This window comes from Solanum tuberosum, unplaced genomic scaffold, assembly GCF_000226075.1.
Source record: "Solanum tuberosum cultivar DM 1-3 516 R44 unplaced genomic scaffold, SolTub_3.0 scf00224, whole genome shotgun sequence".
NCBI classification, from domain to species: domain Eukaryota; kingdom Viridiplantae; phylum Streptophyta; class Magnoliopsida; order Solanales; family Solanaceae; genus Solanum; species Solanum tuberosum.
In genome coordinates, this window is record NW_006239153.1 from 707566 (window position 1) to 729171 (window position 21606).

The 21606-nt window shown below is 34.5% G+C and overlaps 1 long non-coding RNA gene across 1 annotated transcript; it reads right to left on the minus strand.

The window, feature by feature from the left end:
- Positions 1 to 18577: 18577 nt before the first annotated feature.
- LOC102579342 (uncharacterized) lies at positions 18578 to 21210 on the minus strand. Its single transcript, XR_368053.2, has 2 exons — positions 20972 to 21210; positions 18578 to 18993 (listed from the first exon to the last, which is right to left on the minus strand). It is a non-coding gene; the product is annotated as an uncharacterized lncRNA (long non-coding RNA).
- Between the last annotated feature and the right edge of the window lie 396 nt (positions 21211 to 21606).

Consider the following 21606-nt stretch of genomic DNA (forward strand, 5'->3'; position numbering starts at 1 on the left):
ATAATTAATATTTGGTTGGATATAATATTAAATTAAAAGGAAATATTAAGTGAAATAAATATACATATCCACGTAGGCATGCCACATAGGCACCACATAGGATAATAAAAGTGGGGACATGGGACTTAACAGACCAAGGGTCACTACATCAAAAATGAGCTTTAGCGGCAATTAATTAACAATTGCCGCTAAATATGTATTTTTAGCAGCAATTAACACTCTTTGCATATGTCCCTAAAGGCTTTAGCGACATTGGATCTAATGGCACTTAACTAATGCTGGTAAAGACTTTAGTTGTATTAAAGTGTCTATTTATTGCCGCTAAAAGTTGTTTTTGTTGTAGTGGGTAAATATGTACCTAAAGTTGGATGGAATGGGTAAATATATAAAAAAAAAAGTATGATGAAGGACAAATATAACCCTTTTCTAAGAGTATAGGGGTAAATATGACCCTTTTCCGTTTCGATTTTCTGCAATTGTAGTGACTTTGCACCTTGATTCCACCAGCTACTAAGACAATAAGAGGTCGTTTGGTACAAAGACTAATAACGCAAGGATTAGTAATATAGGGATTAGTAATGCACAAATTATTTTTTAGGAAAAAAGGTCTAAAATATATCCGAACTTTGACCGAAATTGTGGTATCAATCCCAAAATTTGGGCACTGCCTACCTTTGATAGAAACAGTCACCCTCATGGTTCTAAAATCATGAATGTCATTCATTAATAGAATTGATACCCTAGACCTGATAGATCCATCAACACTTGTTTCCAACCATTCATAAAGACCTTTACTTCTCCTATCCTCCATGTTAGTATGGTTTAACAACCTTGGAGGTATATATGTTGGTTTAGAATTTTCAACAGAGGGGTTAAACTATTTGGGGGTAGGGGGAGCATTTATTGTTTAGGAGGAGTAGCGGTTTTATTAAATGAAGTAGATATGATTGTGGAACTATGGAGTCTTAGACCACTCCCGGGAGTAGCCAAGATATGACCATGATTAAATGCATGTTTCTCCACTACCAAGGTTTGTTCCTGGATCCTAGCTAAGCTAACAGCCTTGTGTCACGAACATAGACTTCAATTAATCATTCTTTGCGGCACTCGACAACTTATTCACGAATCTTTCACGATCTTGTAAGCTCAAGTAAGCTTTTTCAAACTTAGATCACTAAGAAAATGAAGAAAGACACAAGAGAATTTATAAGGAGGCTTTTGTATTGCTTTGGAAGATTTCTTACACTTGTTTGGTTGAGTTACAAATGAATGTCTCTCTATTTATACTACACACCTTGGGGCTGGTAACACCTCGAAATTTCGAAAAAGAAAGAAAAGGAATTTTTGGGCTACAGATTGTGTCTACGAGTCCCCGTCTATGAACCGTAGAAAGAATGAAAATAATTTTTCAAAAATAAGTCCTAGTACCTCTTTTACGGTTCACCAAGACGTCTCGTCGCTCCTTGAACAAGTCGTAGATAGGTCCCATAAGTGGGTCCCAGACTTAGCAAAATTTTGAGGGTCAAGATCGGTTTCTACGGTTGGTGTCTAAGGGTCGTAGGAAGACCTACGAGCCCTAGAATAGTCCCGTAAAAGTTGGTCCAATTTCTGAACTTTTCTACGGTAGACCAGTACGGTCCATAGAAAGACCATGAACCATAGGTCCAAACCGTAGAGGGAGGGTCAACTGTTATTTTAAAGGGGATTTTGGGTATTTTTCTAATTATTTTAAACCAATACCATGTCATTTTTTCTACCACCCTAAGCCCTATATAAAGCTTTTATGCCCCAAATTACCCACTTCCAATTCATTCTCCTAAGTTCCCTAAACTTGACCAAATTCACAATCTCCAAAATTCTCTCAAGACTAAGGAAGGAGAAGAAGAGCTAGGGTTCATCCAAGTCTCCAATCCTTCATTATTTTTGGGCTTCTAGCATCAAGGTATGTGGGTATTCACCCAAAGAGTCCTTTCCTCCATGGGGTCCCCAAGATTTCAATTTCCCAACTCAAGTTTCAATTGATCAATTTAGGGTTTTGATGTGCCGTGAGCTTATTCGACTCCCAAAACAAAGGATTAGTACAAGAAGTTGAGCATGTTTATGTGGATATGATGGTTATTTTGCTAATATGCAGGAAAAATACTTTGAACCAAGTGATAGAAGGAAAGAGTTAAAAGTGAAGTGTGATAGACTTGACGGAAGGCTATACAAGTTGTGGTGATTTGTATGGGTCGTGAAGCTGCTCGTGGAAGTGGCCTTGAAGAAAGAAAGTTCATGGATGGTGATATAAGACCATAGATGGGTCGTGGTGTTTTGTACGGTCCGTACAGGGGCTCATGAAGAAGCTGCAGTTGAAGTTGATGAAACTTGTCTAAGTGTTAGTTCAAGAGAGGCATTGACGGGCCATGAAAAGCCTCATGGACCATTTATCCTGCTCGTGAACAGTGTCGATTGTTATGTTCTCCTACTTTGGGTAGAACTCTTTTCTAAAACTATTTTAATTACTTAGGATTTATTTTTATATCATCATTGATACTCATAGACAAGTTCTTATCGGAGAAACGATAGTTTCCATTTTGATACACTCGTCTGGATATTTTGATTGTTGGTTTGATCTTGATTTCGTGTTTTTAATCAAGAAGCTTTGGTTTTGAAATTTTGTAAGTATACTTTGTTATGCTTCCATTAATGTCTAACTCTTTGTTTCGTTGAGAATATAAGTAGCTAAGCACCACAACTAGGGTTGTGGGAACCATGAGTAAAACACAACGATAAAAATCAAGCGCGGATGGGTTGTGGGAACCATGAGTAAAATACAACGATAAAAATCAAGCGCGGATAACTTTTGATTGATATTAGTGTCACGACCCAAGTATACCCTAGACGTGACATGGTGTATAAGACCCTGAGAGGCCCTACACAAGCCACTTAGCATACATCATACAAGATAATAGAAAACCAAAAGAGTTAAAAATTAGCATTGTATATCAAAGAGTTTGACAAAAGTAACAGAAGTCTAACATTAGTGTCAAAGTCATCTATTACACCATAAAGAAGTGATTGGGACGTAACCCATACATAACATACAAAATCTGAAATGAAAATACATAAAAGCAATAAAAGAGTCTCGGTCCTCGAAACATGAGGATTCACCAATCTTCAATATCTCAAAGAGATCACTAGCCACAAGTATGAGAAGTAGGACCGTCGGACCCTACATTAGTGAAACAATGTAGGCGAAAGTATGCGTTGGTACATGGAATATACCAAGTATGATAGCAATGCATAAGAGTTATGAAATCATGCTAAAAGGAACTTTATGACATGCAATGACCAAGCTAAATCATAAAATAACATGTTAGAAAACATAAGTCATAATCATGGTCAATTCAAGCTAAACATCTTTAAAACAACTTTGAGATACTTTTGAAAAGTAACCTTAGTTCATTATTGTGGGTGATTTACCTTTAACCGTCATAGACCATGTGAGCTATAACATGGAATCCGGTGTCTACCCCACACCGAAAAGAGATGTTCTTACTTGCCAAGGTAAGAACCATAAATTACTTCTAGCTTAGGTGGATCCACTAGCTAATATTTATCTAAGACAAACCTATGGTGGCACATAGTTATGGGATAGAGGGATTTCTACTAGAAATCCGGCCTCAACTATGGGAGAGCTTCCATCTCAATATCCTCTCGGTGCTAAGCATAAATCTCACGGAATAGTCATTAATCTTAACTTTTCTTATTATCCATGGAAGGCCACATCAAGTAGCCAATTCAAGCTAGAATTCATTAGAATAGCTCCTTAATTAATATCGATTCATCTTAGGTGAGAAAACCATTCAACCTTATGAATCATTTATGTGAGAAAATCCTTTCACAATCATGTTATGAGTAGTATGTGAGAAATCATTTCACAACATGCTTTGCTCTCAAACCAACCTAAAATCATTTTCATCAATTTTATAAAGAAACATGCATATCTTCATAAATTCATCTTTCATAGTTCAAAAGCTTCATCATATGATCAAAATCTAGAAATCATGGATCATGCATGGGTTCAAGTGAATTCAACATAAAAACATGTAATTATCTCAATTCATGCATAAAAAGATATAAAACAATCAATTAGATCACAATTGAAAAAGAACCCATAAGATTGAATAAAACCCTAACTTCAATTGGAGATTATAACTTGCAAAATTGGAGAATTTAGGAACCCTATGGAGGAAAGGACTCCATAGGTGAATACTTCATACCTTGATGTTAAAAGCCCACAATCAACGGTGAATTTGGAGACTTGATCTTGAAACCCTAGACTTCTTCTTCAAGCTTTAGAGACAGAAATATTAGGGAAGAACTTTGATCATCTTTTGAGAATTTAGGAGAATGAGTTCAATTGGGTTATTTGGGGGTTAGAATTATATTGGGCATAGGATAGAAAGTAAAATGATATAGTATTGGGTTAGAATAATTAGGAAAATACCCAAAAGCCCTTAAAATAAAATTGTCAAGCCTCACCTACGCTCCGTAGGTCCTACTACGGACCATCCTGATCGACCGTAGGTAGGGTTCAGAGACTTGAATTTAGACCATCCATCGACGGGGTCCATGTATGGTTGGTAGGTCTACCTACGGACCATACATGGCCACCATAGGTCCTAAATTTTTTCCCAAAACCTCTTCTTCATTTACCTTATACCTACAGATGCCATCTACGGTCAGTAGATGCTTCTACCAGCCATAAGTGGGAGCCGTAGGTCAAACCTGCAACCCAAAACTGCATTTTTCAATTTGTTTCAAATCTGAGGTGTTACAATTAACATTTGTTGTTCTAGTTTAATATTAAACACCTTCTAATGGGTGCACACATTAGAACATGTATGTATTCAATACTTGTTCGAGAGAAAAATATATGATTAGGAAAATCTAGAAACGATTCTCACAACTTGTTGTTAGGACTTGAGCTCGAGAGAGGATAATCTTCTTAACAAGTACGCAAGGGTTAAAATCCAAAACACTCTAAGACCGAGAGGAGATGAGTGATATTCATCTAAAAGGACTGAAAAGTGGTTAGGAGTACATAGCTTCCTATGTAAATATGCATTTTATCAAGAAATTATTATTTGTGTAAGTTTCGAGTTGTGATTGAATGTTAAGGGGAACACAATCCTAGTCTTAATCGATAATCAATATTTTGGAACTGTCATTTGTTACTATTGATACTTAGTTTTTAACTACAATTGGTTGCTTGGATACATAAACAACCCAATATTTACTTTATGCAATTCAAAATTTGGAAATATCAACCGCAATTAAACATAAGAACTAGTAGGATTATTTCTACAGTAATTCCCTATGGGATCGACCTCAACTCTTGTTGAGTTCTGTAATTGACATCAACTGTTTATACTTCTTAATTGAGGTGTAAGTTTGTACGTATCAAATTTTGGCGCAATTCAACTTTGTGGGTTTCATCCAGTTATGATTGATTATTGTTGATTAAGTCTTCTAATGCATGATTTTAATGATAATCCATGGTATTTAGTTGAAATTACATTGACCCATGCCTAAATTGTATTTTTTAACTATGAACCTATGATGACCTATGAACTATGAAATTGTGAGATATGCATGTTTTTATGAAGTAATTGTAAATGATTTGGGGATGCTTTGAAAGGAAAGTATCAATGTTATTGTGAAAGATTTCTCACATGTTATGATGATCATGATTGTGAAAGGTATTTCTTACAAAAGAATTCACATTAGTGAAAGGTTTTCTCATCCATGTTTAAAAAACCGAAAAACCCCTTAAAAATCCTAAACTTTAAACCCTAAACCGTAGGACCTAAGCTCTATACTCTAAACCTTAAGGCCCAAATCCTAAACCCTAAATAAACCATAAACCGTAGGGCCTAAACCTTAAGGACTATACCCAGCCCTATACATTAGGGCTTAAACCATAAATCGTAAACCCTAAAACTTAGGACCTAAACCCTAAACCTTAAGGCCTAAAATATTAACCCTAAGCCCTAAGAAATCCTAAGAAACCCTAAACCCTAAAAACCGTTAAAAATCCCTAAAATCCCTAAACCTAAAAAACACCCTAAAGTAAAATATAAGAAAAAACCCTAAACCTAATGAAACCAAAGCCCTAAACCCTAAAAAAACCCTAAACCTAAAAAACTCTTAACTTTAAACCCTAAAAAAACCCTAAAAATTTATGTTTAAGGAACTATTCTATGTTTTGATCTCGAAAATGTGGATTGGTATTGATCACTGCCTTTCCCTATGTTAAAATGATATTTGAATTTTTATCTATTTCGTTGAGATTTAGACTTAGCACCGAGAGGGAATTGAGGTGGAGGCTCAAATAGTGTAGTCTCTAGTAGAAACCTCTAGTCCCCCACTTCGTGTCCCCGTAGGATTGTCTTAAATGACCTATCTAGTGGATCCACTTTAGTGAATGATGATATGTACGGATCCTACCTTGGCAAGTAGGTTCCCCTTCTTTCGGTATGAGAAATATATCGGATTTCATGATATATCTCTCATGGTATTATTGTCGGTTAAAGTTAATATCCCACAAAATGATTATGTCTTCTTTAAAACTTTTCTTATGTCCTTTATGTTAATGTACTTGACTATGTTTTCATGATTTTAATGTCATTACTTCTATAAATTTTTCAATATGATCATGCCTACTCATTTTTTGTCATTCATGCTATCATGCCTATGTTTATGCATATTGCCTCATACTTAGTACATTCCTTATACTAATGCATACTTGTGCCTACATTATCTCATGAATGTAGAGTCTGACGCTCCTACCTTGCACACTCGTGGCTAGTTGATTTTATTGGCTTTGAAGATAGGTTAGTCCTCATGATCCGAGGACCGAGATGTTTTTATAGTTTTATGTCATTTCTAGTTTCAGACTTTTTATGTGATGTATGGGTTACATCCCAATCACTTTCCTTATGATGTACTAGATGGCTTATTGAGACATGTGATTAGACTTCCGCTTTGTCAATTTCTTTTATGCAACAAAACTATGATTTTGAACTATTTAATTCTATCGTGTACGATGTATGCTCAGTGGCTTGTGTAGGCCCTCTTAGGGTCATATACGCCATGTCACACCTAGGAAATACTTTGGGTCATGATAGGGCTAAAGTGTAAATAAAAATTGGTACACAAGTCTCTACATATTTACAAATAAGCCCATCTTCTAGAACTCTCTACAAGTCTAAAGTTTTCCAAGTCCTTCCAAGAAATCTTCTTGAGTATTCGAGAGTCTTCTCCAAACCTCTCCAAGACTCTAGATTCTTCCCACTAAGTCTAACTCACTTATGCTTTAATTCATGCCTAAGTGGTATGACAAAGTGACGGGTCATGACATTCTCCCCCACCTAATGTTGCAACGATCACGACGCATTTTTGCTGCATGAACAATCGAATCTTGCCTTCTAGCATGCGCGATTAGTAGTATACATTGACTCGATCAATTCCCTTGTGATAATCTTCAGACATCATGTCTTTATTCTCTTCTAGAACTTTCTCTATACATGGTGGCAAATTCCCTTTAAAACTATTTTCTTTAGTCATACTCGCAATGAGGGTTACGAACGTTGACTCCTTCTTCTTAAGGCCCATCATGAACTGCATGGCCGATATTTGAGCTTTTCCTTCTGTCTTTGGTACCTTAATCAGGGGAACCATACATGATCCTTCTTGCTCTATAACCAAGAGTCGTTGGAGGTTGGTATGTTGATTATCATGTGACACTTCTGGAAGAACTCTTGCCCGAGAATTATGTCAAAGATAACGAAGGAGCGACAATAAAGTTGATTTTACCTTGCCACTTTCCTAGCATGATGCTTACTCCATGAGCGACTCCACACACGGGAGACGGCGGTGCATTGACCATCTTGTGTGGTCTTGGTCATGACGTTGGCCTCTACACCTGTGTCACCCATAGCACGAGTCACTCATCCATTGATCATCATATCTACATATTGTGTGTCGTATTCCTTTGACTTTTTTGTTTGCTTTGCGATAACTTTGTATAGTCCAATCAGGCCCAACTACGTCATGTTTGAACCTTGCCCTGGTTTTTGTGCCTCTTTCTCCTTCCATTCCCGTAATATGGCACCAAAGTTCTTCAGTTCAGGGCATCTTGCAAAGTCATGCGGCCCACTTCATATGTAGCAATCGTTTCCCTTTGTAGTTTATGTCTTTCGGTCAGTATCACTTTGACATCCAAACTTCTTGCCATCAGACTTATATGTGTTATGATTCTTGGGATGTGGTTGTTGCTCCTTTCTTTTGCCATGATCTCCCTCACTTTGATCATGACTACCACTAATATCTTTTTCTCTTCCTCTGTTACGCTTGTCAAGCTTAAAGTTTGTCAAAGCTTCAGCATGCGTGATGGTTTCATCAATAGTCCTAACTTGTCTGCGCTCCAATTCTATCTTGGTCCATTTTTGCAGTCCATCCATGAAGTGGAACAACATATCTTTATCTGTAAGGATGGGAATCTGAAGCGTAAGGGTGGTGAAGTCTTTCACATATGCTCGTATGTTGCATGTCTGCTTTAACTCCCTAAATTTGTGCTTTGCCTCATGGATGACGTTATTGGGGAAGAAAGCCTTCTTGAACTCTTCTCAGAATTGCTCTCAAATGTTGATGGTGCAAAGCCCCTTCCCTGTCTTGAACTCTTTACGCCTCCACCATAGCATGACCATCTCAAAGAGGTACAACACGACATTTTTTATCTTGTTTCATCGCTCTTCACCCTATTACACTTGAAGTAATTCTCCAAATGCCACGGGAAATTTTCCACCTCTTGCATGTCACAAGTGCCTTTGAACATTTGTGACTTGGGAGGCTCAACCCTGGCCTCCCTATCGTTGTCGAACGACGCAGATACTCCAACTTACATGCCCTTTTTGAGTGCTTTCGTCTCGGATCTCATGCTTTCAATTGTGCTTAATTCATCCATGAGCCGGCACACCATGGAAGTGATGGCTTCATTCATCTCATACTCGGCATGTTGGCGTCCCTCCAACTCCTTGTGGATGTTGTCATTCTATTCAAGGTTGAAGTCATCGAGAGTCTTAAACTTGATATTGACCTCGTTCAAGTGCTTGCCTAAGATCTCCAATGCTTGTCTTGTCGTGTCAACCCTCGTAATCCACTCTACTTCGAGCATGACGTCAATGGGGTCCTCACTCGTCACTCGCTTCAGTGGTCAAAAGGGGGTAAGATTTCAATATTTCGCTTGGTGTAAGGTCGAGTAACAATTCCTTATTACTCTTAAGGTGATTCCTTCCCTTTTGATTCTTATTTCCATCATCTTGCCTGATGTTGGTGGTGCTAGTAGTGTTGATGTCTCCCTCGTTTGTCATTCCCTTAGTATCAATCTTTACTCTGATACCACTTTGTCACGGACTTAGACTTCAACTAAACGTTCCGTGTAGCACTCAACAACTTACTCACGATCTTGTAAGCTCAAGTAAGCCTTTTCAAACTTAGATCACTAAGAGAATGAAGAAAGACACAAGAGAATTTATAAGGAAGCTTTTGTATTGCTTTGGAAGATTGCTTTCACTTTCTTGGTTGAGTTACAAATGAATGCTCATTTATTTATACTACCTACCTAGGGGCTAAAGTGTAAATAAAATTGATACACAAGTCCCTACGTATTTACAAATAGGCCCATCTTCTAGAACTCTCTACAAATCTAAAGTTTTCTAAGGTCTTCCAAGAAATCTTTTAAGTATTCGAGATTCTTCTTCAAACCTCTCCAAGAGTCTAGATTCTTCCTACTAAGGCTAACTCACTTATGTGAACTTATGTTTTAATTTCATGCCCAAGTGGTATGACAAAGTGGCGGTCATGACACTTGGCTAAGGTCCTAGGACACAATATTTTCATTGTCAATCCAATCTCTCAGGTTTCAAATATTCGATGAAGTTACTGATCACATAGTCTTCAAAAAGCTATACTCCAGAGAGTAATTCATCAAAAAGAACTACATATTCTTAAACATAACTCACTTCACTGCAAGAAAAATGTGGATTACATGGGGATTTTCCTGGGAATTGTATACAAAAATTCGCAGGAAACTCTTATCAAGAAAATCCGATGGTAAAACCTTCGTAGGTAATTATTTTTTGCGAATTTCAAAATCTCCAAGTAATTTACCTAAGATTTAAATGTCGCATGTAAATTACTTGCGAATTATTTTCCTGCAAAAAATACTAAAAGTATCTCGAAATTTTTTGGTAAAAATTAACCAAAAATGAATTTTCTTACAATTTTTTCGCAACTAAAGCCGCATGAAGTTATTCTAATAAATTTTTACGAAATTTCTTTGTAAACAATATTAATTATTTTGTTCACCCTTCACCCTTTGAACAAAATTTATGTTTTTTTTGCCCCCCCCCCCCCCCCCCCCCACCCCATTAATTGCTAACAGTGGCCTACAACTTAATCCCTACACACTTCCCACCCGTGCTCCTTTTTTTTTGGTTAAATTAATTGCTTCTTGAAATTATATTCTATCAATGTTCTTAGTCATAGTATTATAAATGCTAAATTTTTTGTGTCTTCTTTCATTGTGGTACAAAAGTTACTATTGACATTACACCAAATTTTGGTGTCTACCTCCGAGTTGATTAATTTTTAAAGCTAAATTTAATTAAATTAATAGATTACTTAAAATAAAATTTAGATATTCATAAATTACACTAAAAGTACTATAAATTCATCTCATATTAATATGGTAATGAAATATATCTTAAAATATGGCCTATAGTTCATATAATTTAACTCTTAAAAGATGAAACATGTTAACCATTTATATATTTAAAATATCACTACAACCCAACATATCATGAAAATTTTATGCTTACATTTGTTATGAGATAATATTCATAACTAAGCATATTAAACGTAGAAAAAATTAATACACAAAGTTCTTATAAATAAATAATTGAAAATATAAATATATTAGTAAGTTTAAAGTGCAAGGAAGTTATAATCAATAATCCATCTGTCCCTAATTACTTGTCCACTTTTCCTTTTTTTAGTTTGACCCTAATTACTTGTCCATTTTGACAAATCAAGAAAAGAATTTTTTTTTTCTACTTATTATACCCTCAATTAATTACTTTGAAAAAGGTATAACTTTTTGAAAATCTTATGTTTTTAATTCATCAACTTCATAATTAATAGGGGTAAAATGGTAAACTCACTATGTCAATCATTATTTTCTTAATAAGTGTGTCAATTCAAAAGTGGACAAGTAATTAGGGACAGAGGGAATAATTAATAGTATATCTCATTAGGTATTTGTGGTATTTAAAATTTTAATTTATCTTTTAATAATTATATTTTAACGTAGTTAAATATATATTTGCAAATAAATATCATTTGATAAATAACTTATTATGGAGAAATTATATCATTTAAATGCTTGTAAACAAAAGATATATCAATTGGATATACAAGTAAAAATTATTTATATTTCACTGTATATAATTCTATCAACGAGAGGATAATTAGACTTCACATTAATAATGTATATAATCAAATTTTTTCTCTACTTAAATATAGTGCTTGACTTATTCAATAATACACAATTTAATATAAACTAATATTAAATCAAAATTTATTATATTCATGATAGTTATATTCTATTGGATAATAACTAGCCATATAATTTTAATGCTTTGTATCTTTCAAGTAAAAAAACAAAATAAAAAAAGGCATCATTGGTTTAGAAAGATTAAATATTAATTATATATAAGTTTAAAAAAATTGATTGTGGCATTTGTGGTAATGATCCAACACCGTATTAAATTGATATTATTGTATAATAATTTACTTAACCTAAAAGTAGAATAAATATTTGACAATAAAATTCACATTAATGTCATCGTCATTTTTTATATTATCATAATTTTTAATTTTTGTAAATATATTTTTAAGGAAATACTCCTCGAAGACTCCAATTCAAAAACTCATTAGGTTTCAAGAAAAAATTTCTAGTTAAGTTATATCAAAAACAAATTCAAGTATGCTTATTTCCAAGTAAATCCCTCAAAAAATCTTCAAACCAAATTCACAACAATAAAATCCCCAAGTAATTCTACAAGTAATTTTTTTTTTAAGTAAATCCCAACAAAATTCATTGAAACATGAATCCCTAGGTAATACCACATATAAAAAAAATTCTAGATAATTTCGAAGTAATTATTCCTAGCTAAATTTTCAAATAAGTTTATCTAGGAATTTTTTTGCAAATACATAAAAGAAATGTCTTTTTTCATTACTTGCGAATTTACCTATGAAAATGATACTAGCAAATTATTTACCCCAAATAATTCCCCAGGAAATAATTTTGTGTAAATGGCGCCAGATTTACCTACCAATTTTTTAGGAAAATATTTTTCACATGTACAAAAATCTAGAATTTAGAAATTTCATATTTTCGCATGAAAATTGGTAGAAAATTTCTGCAGAAATAATCTCAAGTAAAATTTGCATTTTAATTTATAGTTTTCTAGTAGCACTTGTTTCAAGTCTTTGTAGTCTCTGTAAGGTTATCAAACAATTCTGACCCAAACATAGCATATAAGAATCCAAGTTGGTCATTCTCTTGTCAATCAATGTTTCATATATAGGGCTTTGCCATTCATCTTGCAAGAAGCTGATTTTACTCTAGAACCTTCCTGTGTGTCATCAAAATCAAAGAACTGTTTTATACAAAATCGATCCTTTAGTCCTTCACAACAATTTTTTGTAAATGTTGAACTGTAATCAGAATAAATAAAAGAAAAATATAACTTTTATTAATGAATCTTGTGAGTACAATTCTATTACTCTTTTGATTCTTCTCTCCTAAACTTCTCCATGATTAGAGGGCTTTCAACAAGATTCAAGGGATTTTAGTAGCATATTCTCGGATAGTTGAATGATATAGACCTCCTTGAGATGTGTTTGATCACTAAAAATGTCGAAAGGCACTTCGTCGTTGCAAGTCAATCTCCTGGAAAACTCTGTTGACCACTCCTTCGAAGAACTATGTTGGTGTTGTTGTAGCTTTCTCCAATCCTTGCAGAATACTCGTTGAAGTCTTTTTCAAATACCCTTGGATGTAGGGGTGTCAAATGAACGGGTTGGGTTGAAATTAGAGATATTAAAATGGGTTGAGATAGAAATCGGGTTGGGTCTTGCCCGCCCAAGTTTACTTTGGGCTCAAATGGGTTGGGTTCAAATGGGCTAAAAAAGGGTTGGGTCTTGACCAGCCCAATTTGACCCGATTAATCTCAATAATTTTAACATAGTGATATTTAACTTTTATAATCACAATTCGAATTTTCGCTCAAGATTTTTTTTTAAAAAAAAAGTAACAAGTGGATAGATAAATCCTAAAGATGTTAAATAGATAATAATTTATACCTTTAATATAGGAACATATTGTAGTAAAGAGTTTTAAAACGGATTGAAATTGAAGATTGAATTGAGCTCAATTAAGGATTCTCTTAAAATGGGTTAGACTTGAATGAGTTGAGATTCAACCCAATTCAAATTATCTTGAGCCCAATTCTTAAAATTATGGGCGGGTTGGGAGGGTTACCTATGTTTGAGTTCATTTTTGACACCCCTACTTGAATGTCATGTCTATCCCCTATTTATAGTTGTAGGGGTGGACAAGGTTGTTTATGATTGACTAAAAAATGTCATTTTGATATTTGGCGGATTGTGATTTGTTCTTGAATTTGACTGGAACTACTAGGCTTTTTGGACACATGGCATCACCTTGTTGGTCTTGGATGCCTAGTCATTTGATATGTGGCATGTGTTTGGGCTTCAAGATGAAATAGACCTTGGATTTGAATTTTAATAAAATATACTTATTTATTTGTATAGCCCAATTTAAATGAACATGAATTTAATTCAAATTTCGTATAAATTTAATTCAATAAAATTTATGTGTCTACGGTGCCTCACCATCAAATCTTGAGGATTCAATCTGATAACCACGAGTGGGAAATTGGTATTATTCATGCCTAACAGAAACAAATGTTGGAGTTCTATCCCTAACTGCCACTCCAGATGATTGTGCTTCTCCTTCTCCTTCTAGGGCTACATTACTCATTAACATCCTCTTGATCTCATCCATTGTCTGCGCGACCATGACATCCATCATCTGTCGTAGATCCAAGACAGGATTGACTACATTATCCATGGATCTTTTGAGATTGTGACTTCTTTATGCAATTTTGCATCTTTGTGTTATGATCTTCCATTTCTATGGTTCGAGAAAAGGCTTGCTCTAATACTGGTGATGCGAATTACTGAAATTCACAGTGCAATTATGAAAAGATTGAATGTTCTTAAAGGGTAAATTAAAAAAAAAATACCCTATAACAGTTCACCTGACCACAAAAGCTATGGAGGAACTTAGAGGGAAAAAAAGAGTTATATTGATTCTTCAAATCTAAAAAGTGATTGCAGTTGCTGCTAGTTTCAACTAATAAAGGAGAAAACAGAGTTTGAGGTTTTGGAATCACGTGCACAACACATGCCTAGACTAATTTCCTAAGGAGTCGTTTGGTTTGAATTCAAGTTATAATGAAATTAGTTATGATGAGATTAGTTATGATGAAATAAATTATCCTAAGATTATTTTTTATTTAGTGTTTGATTTGTTGTATTCAAAATAATAAATTTTAAGAACAATTTATTTGTTTACATAAATACCCTTCATGAATGTGAAAAATGATGTATAAAATGGGTTTAAAAGGATATTTTTGTCATTTACTTATTTTATCTCGAGATAAGTTATCCCGAAATTACTATACCACCCAAGGTGAGTAATAACTTATTCCGGTAATAATTATTAATCCCAAGATAAGTTATTTCGGATTTGCCAACCAACCAATAAAATAAGTGGCACTATCATTTAATTTCATGACTATTTGGTGTTATCCTTCACACCAAATGACCCCTAACTAATTTCCACACTAACATGTCAACTCATCATGTGCTTATAACTAATCAGCTAATCAATCACCTAATCTTCATAACAAAATAAGCAATAGGGAAATAAGGTATATATCAGACAAGCATATGAATATTTAAGTGTATCGGAAAAAAAATAGTATATACAATCTCACTTAAAGTAGGAATAGGAATAGAAATATTATATAGAATCATGCTTGAAAAAGAATTATAATGTAGTGTCCTAGTTGGAAAAGAAGTCTAATGTAATATCTAAAAATAGGGTCACAATATAATAATATATATACACAATCTAATAAGATTTTTCTCCAATATTTTTTCACATGGTATCGGAGCCTCTACGATCTTGGTAGAGAATAAAAAAAAGCTTTCGCAGCCGGCAGGCGATTATAACTTATATAGCTATCCATCAAGCCAATGATTATGTTAGCAAAAACTGGGGCAATACTATGTGCATGAAAAATAATCATGCCGAGAAGAACTAATTGAGAATCATCTGGGACAAAGAAAGTAGCACCATGCATCATACCAGTGTCTACTTTCTCATGTCTGATTTATGTAGCACCATGCATCTTTCCGTCGACTATTTTTTCATATCCAATTGGCGTAGCAATGTGCATCTTTGTAGTGACTACTTTTTTAGATCTGATTTGTGTAGCACCATGCATCTTTTCGGTGACTATTTTTTCATATTTGATTTGCATAGCGTCATGCATCTTTTCGGTGACTACTTTCTCATATCTAATTTGTGTAGCTTCGTGTATCTTTACAAACTACTTTTTCATATCTAATTTTCGTAGTATGTGTTTCTTTCCGGTAACTCCTCATATATGACTTACATATTTTAATTTTTTGTCGATGTTGTGCAAAATTCAATACCACCTCATGGTCCAGCAACCTCTGGCGACCGAAGCCCAACCAGCGTCGCCGATCGCAATCCCTCACACGTGGCTAGATTTAGAGTTCCAAAAATCGTAGCGGTGTGTAAGTCTGTCCGACCAATTTTTCAATGAATTTCTTGCTCAATATTGACTAGTCTCTTCATTTTATGATGTTTCAAGCACTTTCCAACGATCATTGAATTGTTTCTAGCATTTTTGAGTTTTCCAATATTGTTATCTCTCTGTTTTAGATTTACTTTTTTCAATTTAAGGGTATACCCAGATATTTAGGTTGGATTACACTGATATTTTCTCTCTCATGGCTAAAATAATATATGTCCATCTTTTCTATCTATAGTTGTTGTTTATCATTGGTCTTTTAATCAGTTAGACATTAAGAATATTTTTCTCCAATCTCTCTATGATGATCTTGAGGAAGCTCATATGAAGTAACCACCTAATTTTACTGCTCAAGGAGAGTCTAGTAGCTTGTACATCAATTGTTCAAGTCACTCTATGATCTGAAATATTCTTCTCGAAAATCTTACCAATATTCTTCACATAAGAAAAACAAACTGAGGAAATAGTTTGTAGATCATCCATTGTAAAAGATTTTTTATAATTTTTTTCCATTGTTCGAAGTGAAGAATGTTTGATCATATATGTGTAGATGGCGCAACTCAACCATCTCACAAATGATATCCAATACTAATACTCGTCCTTTAACTCCTTGAACTGTCAAAGTTTCAAGGTTCAAAAGATTAACTGAGAGTGATAATATATCTTCAACAGTCTGAAAAGCAAGATAATGGCTAATTCTTGTCCTCAATGTTGAGGAATACACATTTACCCGTTTCAAAAAAAAAACTTTGTGGGAAAGATTGGTTAGAGTGTATTAAAGTCCAACATTGGTTGGGGAATGAACTAGTAGTCTGCTGATATGGACTTGGGGAAATCCTCCCCTAATAAGCTAACTTTTAGGGTTAAGTTAGATTTAGGCGCCATATTTTTACATGGTATCAGAGTCTGGTCTTTTTTCATTTGGATTCTGGTACATGCTCTGGTTAAGCCTCGGCGTTAAGGAAGGTGTTAAACTTCTCGAGCTTAGTTTGGGAAGTTCAGCACAATCATTCATGGGTTCGGCATGACTCATAGTGGAGAAGATCATTATGTGTCGTATCAATATTCTGCATCAAATCCACTATTTCATGAGAAAACTGAGCACATTGAAAATGATTGTCTCTTTGTCAAAGAAAAGATACTCTCGAGAGATATTGTTAAAAAGATTGTGAAGTCGATTCATCAGCTTAAAAATATATTCACCGATCCTCGTATTAATTACATTTGTAACAAGCTAAGTACATATGACTTGTATACACCAGCTTGAAGGGGAGTTTCAGAATAGGAAGAGGAATAAGAGTAAGAATAGTATATACAATCTCACTTAGAATAAGAATGTGAATAAGAATAGAAATAGTATATAGAATTCTACTTGAAAAGAGATTGTAATGTAATGTCCTAGTTGGAAAAGGAGTCTAATGTAGTGTGTATAAATAGGGTCTCAATGTAATAATATAGATACACAATTCAATAATGTTCTTCTCCAATACTTTCTCACAAGTGTGAATATAAGCCAAGAACTAAAAAAGTCCAAGGGGTTTGACCCCAGTACGACTATGCCTCAATCTCAAACATATAATGCTCAAATATGTTCAAGTTCATAGATGGCATAATACATATATTGGACCCTAAACTTGACTTCAAATTTTAACTTTAACCTCTAACTTTCATAGTGCACAAACAAACACTTTAACTATCCAACTTTTAAATAAATAAACACACGATTTTTGCAGCCAAAGAGCGTGAAATGCAAACGATCCAACGTATATTAGTGAGCCACTCAATGGCTGCCAACTAATTAAATATTTTACACGTCGATTTTAGAACTAAAAAAATCAAAATTAATTTTAATTTATATACAAGAATCAAAATTAATTCATCCTAATCTTTTCCTTTTCTTCATCATATTTTTTTATCCTCTTTTGTAATCCCGAAATAGCAATTTTAGCGTGTTCAGTATAATCAAGTTCACACCACCTAAAAAACTTGCATCCAACCTATTTAAGAAGAACAAATTCATTATCAAAATTGGAACTTGAGAACAAAAATTTAAACAAAAAAAAGATGTCTTAAGAAACCAACGACCTAAATTGTTTGCAGACCAAGAAATCTTCATTATAGCTCTTTTTCCACAATGAAAAAAAAAATAGAAGCCATTTGCACTAAATATGAGCAGAAATAGTTCTAAAGAGAGGAAAAAATCTAAGTTTGAGATTTTGATATGGAAATATAAAGATATATATAATAGGGATCATTAAGGGTAGAGTTGTCATTTCAACATTTTTTTTTACTGTTGTGGGCCTTGAAAATTACTCCGAACGCGCGCAAAATAAGTGCACATCACGCGTTTTGCCAGCTAGGACTCGCGTGTTTATTTATTTAAAAGTTGGATAGTTAAAGTGCATGTTTGTGCACTATGAAAGTTGGAGGTCAAAAGTTAAAATTTGAAGTCAAATTTAGGGTCCAATATATGTATTATGCCAATTAGATTGAGCAGCGGGTCTAGTCACAAATAGACCATAGACAGTATGTCAGTCACCAGAATGTCACTTGAGATTAAAACTATCTCAGAATACTGTATATGTCATATTCCAGATGTTAGCATCAACAATAATCACTATCTCAATCCCAAACATAATTGTGATTGACAAATCAGTCGTACATATTTACTTCAAGCATCATCAACAAGTAGACTACAGACAACTGATCATTGAGACACATTACTTTTGGACGAAAACTTTCCTGGAACATTTAATATTATATCTAGCTGTTAGTACCAGCAATACTATGCCTCGTGAGAGTTTTATTTCATAGCATTATCAGCAGATGGACTACAGACGCATTACTTTGAATGAAATGGTGATCCAGGAGGAGCCATCAAACCAAGCGCTTGCATTACCTTCATCCGACGTCCGCTTGGTGCTTGTTCCCCTGCTGAAGCTACTGCCTGAATGGAATGTCAACAATTGCAAAGTTGCATAATAATATTGCAAACTACTAGAAGATTAAATATAGCAATAACATGCAGTCATGATTCCACGCCACTAAAGACGTGCATTGTCCAATTCGTCTACTCTCATTTTCTCTGAGATGTCATTCAATTTTGTTAAAAGCAGAAAGAATAAATTATGAAGCAAGACTTAGCAGAAAAGTTAAACCAACATAATTTCTGTATCATAAGACAGCAAAAAAGGATATCAATATATCATAATGGTAACACAACGCAAATGGAAAACTTGAAAGGACAAGATTTATGAATTAGTTGTTGCATCTGTGTTTTTGCCCCTTCCTGTTATCCACTTGTGGAAGACCCACGCCTTCTATTAGAATAGGAGGCACAACTTCAAATCAATAACCTTCAGAGGTAGAAGATGTTCACTCCCAGAAGCTGGGTGAGTTTTGACTTGTTTTCTTTTTTATTTTAGAAAAAGTTTTACTTGACTTGGAAACTATCATAAGAGCAGCTCCTTCCCTTGCACTTTGATTACCTTCTTAGCGCATCTTATAAGAAAATATTACATAGCATTTCTGCTATTTTTCATTCAAAAGAGCCATTTCTGAAGTTTAGGAAAGAATTTTAGACTTTAAAATCCCCATATACCAAAATATGCTACTAGATGTTTTCTCAAGGTTCCCATTCACAAAAATGAGAAGAACACAAATTTAACTGGAACTTGAACCAAGCATTGGTATTTAAGACAGTTCTGAGTGAGGATGAAACTTGCAGAAGTTGAGGGTGTCATGTCCTGACTTTTCTTGTTTCCTTTGCCTTGAGATGCACCCGTGCTGAGTGTTTCTGCTAAAAAAGAAACACTTCTCACTAGAACATGGGGGGAGGGAAGGAGAAAAAAGAATGTCACTGAAGATCAATATCAATGATAATTGAAAATCTTAAAGGCACCATGGTGGACCTACTTGTTGACTCAAGAGACTCATAATTTCTTGTAATCGATGAAATTTAGTTAATGTTACATAGATGCAATAATAACTACATATGTTATGCTCGTATTTCATTGAGTTTTAGTTAAGTTATATGCTTTATATGTTGCAAAAATCAATCGTACTATATGATGGGAAGGGAGAAATGCTTGGTTTGATGTTTACAACAACATATCCAGTGTTATCCCCACAAGTACTGAGGCCTAGGAAGGGTAGTGTCAGGTGTGTATGGGGATCATACCCTACCTATCGGAGATCAAGAGGTGGTTTTTGATAGACCCACGGCTCAAGAAGGATCTAAACACTTGGTTTGATGTTTGGGCTATTAAATTATGTGTCTGAGGAGGTTGGGATTGAAATAAAGGTATTTGACAATTAATGGACTCTCAGGAAGAAGAAAAGTTGGGAGACAACACAAGGGGTACAGATTTTGACAATTCAAACAAGTCTTAACTTCAAAAGCTTGCAACTCTCAGTAGATCAACAATTTATCCATCACTTTTAAAGGAAAGTTCTAACCCTTGAAATCCAGTTTTCAACGACTTAAACAGTTTGTCATTTGAGTTCTTCCAAAGGTGCACACTCATGTATTTAAACCATTCCAATGAGGCCCAAGACCCTCATTTTTAATTCCCTGCCCTTACAAAGCTTCCACACAACTCCCCAACAAGGTAAATTTCAAATCACCTGTTAGGAAGCGTAGGTTATATACCTGATTCATGTGTAGCATTTTGATGAATGGCAAATTGTTTATGAGAACCAGGTTCACCCACAGGACAGGAGCAGGAAAACCAGTTCTAGGGACGAAGGGCTATTTAAGGTAATGATGAGTTGGTATTTTACCGACTCATTGGACTCAACTTCATGAATTTTTGCCATGTTTTTATGCTAATTGAGGGGATATTAGGCCCTAGTTCTCTTGTATGCAGACATACTTTAGAAAAAGCAAGTTTGATGGATTTGAAGCTGAAAATCACTAAGCATACCAGTGAAAGGAACTGGAATCCCACAGGAGGCATCTCGCCAGCTAAATGCTAGCCTGAAAGAAGCAAAGTTGCCTCAGTACCGGCGCTGCAATTGGCATGGTACAATGATTGATCAGCGGCTCGCCGATTCCAGCACAGATGCACCTGTGAGAACTAAAGCTGGCAACCGGACCGAACTGGCAGAACAAGACCAATTTTACCAGTATCAGAACCGGTCCTCGTTAACCGGAGGAATTACCGAAACCGGTTTTACCGAAACTTTTCGGAAGTTCCAGCCCGGTCCTATAGCTACCGGTTTGGACCGATACAGGAACCGGGTCCAACCGGTTTGGACGTTCAGTAATTTTTTTTTAATAACTTATTAATTTTTACTTTATATTATTATATAATATATATTATTATATATTAATATTATTAAATAAATATATAGTTATATTATTATGGAAAAATCACCTCATATATCTATTTAAGGCTTAATATTACAGCCTTTAGATGTACTCTTTTTATATTACTACTTATAACAGTTTAATTACAAGTATTAACAGATTAGTTTTAATTTATAATTTATTTTATTTTATTTAATTAATTAGTTATTATTTTTATAATTACATTATAATTAATAAGTAAGAGAAATA